Source organism: Phoca vitulina, unplaced genomic scaffold (assembly GCF_004348235.1).
Source record: "Phoca vitulina isolate PV1807 unplaced genomic scaffold, GSC_HSeal_1.0 scaffold7, whole genome shotgun sequence".
Classification (NCBI taxonomy): domain Eukaryota; kingdom Metazoa; phylum Chordata; class Mammalia; order Carnivora; family Phocidae; genus Phoca; species Phoca vitulina.
This window is the reverse complement of record NW_022589710.1, coordinates 62,515,952-62,516,913: the sequence shown is the minus strand read 5'-3', so window position 1 is coordinate 62,516,913 and position 962 is coordinate 62,515,952. Positions and strand designations below refer to the sequence as shown.

At 79.7% G+C, this 962-nt stretch overlaps 1 protein-coding gene across 4 annotated transcripts in view; it reads left to right on the top strand.

Annotated features, from left to right (window-relative positions):
* The first annotated feature begins 254 nt into the window (after positions 1 to 254).
* DICER1 (dicer 1, ribonuclease III) overlaps positions 255 to 962 on the top strand; it is a 69,799-nt gene continuing 69,091 nt past the window's right edge. For 2 of the 4 annotated variants that reach the window (XM_032405861.1, XM_032405863.1), the window contains exon 1: positions 255 to 523. The gene's annotated coding sequence lies outside the window, so the exon portion shown is untranslated. The remainder of the gene's footprint in view (positions 524 to 962) is intronic. The other 2 variants (XM_032405864.1, XM_032405862.1) reach the window with 1 other exon arrangement.

The following is a 962-nucleotide window of genomic DNA, read 5'->3' as shown; positions in this document are numbered from 1 at the left end:
AGGCGGTGGATCGCCCGGGTCCACTCCCCGCGCAGGGCCGCAAACGCCGCCTGGCTTCCGCCTCCCGCGTCTGCTGTCTCCCGGCTCCTGAGTGGCTGCGGGGCCAGGATTAACCTTTCACCGCCGCACTCTGTCCAATCACAGGCTCGCTCTCATGCCGGCGCCGGGCGAGCAGGGCGAGCGGAGCGTGGGGGCGCGGAGGGGGCGGCGCGGGCGCGGGTGGGATTCTCCAAGCCGCTGTGCGCCGTTGCCGCGGGCCGTGCGCGGGCTGCGGGCGAGCCGGGCTCTGCGCAGTCTCCGCAGGCGCCGGCGGGAGGGGTCGAGGCGGAGGCGCGGCGCGGCGCAGGCTGCTCCAGGCCCAGGTGAATGGAGTAACCTGACAGCGGGGACGAGGCGACGGCGAGCGGGAGGAAATGGCGGCGGCGGCGGCGGCGCCGGGCGGCACCGGGAGGCCTGGGCTGTGACGCGCGCGCCGGAGCGGGGTCCGATGGTTCTCGAAGGCCCGCGGCGCCCGGTGCTGCAGGTGAGGCGGGCTCCCGCGGAGTCGCTTTGTGTGCGGGGCGGGGAGCGGCTCCGTCCGGCCCCCGCGCCCGCCTCCGCGCCGAGGCCCGCGTGGGCGCCCGGGCCGGGACCCGCCGGGGAGGGGAGCCGGCGCGACCAGATGGCGCGGCCTCGCCTGGTCCCGGGCGGCGCGGCCTGTGGGCCGGGCGTCCCCCGCGCCGGGCTCCCCGCTGCCCCGACCCCGGCGCCCCTCCGGAGTCGGCGCCTTGGGGGGACTCGGTGCGGTCGCGCTGGCGGCGGCCGCGGGCGCCTCCGCATCGGGCGTGGAGCCGTCCTGCCGCCCGCCGGGCCCGAGGAGAGCAGGCTTTGACAGGTCCGGTTACGCACGCGGGAGCGGTGCGGGACCCGCGGCGGCGTCCGGGGAGCATCCTCGGGACCTGCGGCGGCGGCGCCCCCCCCCC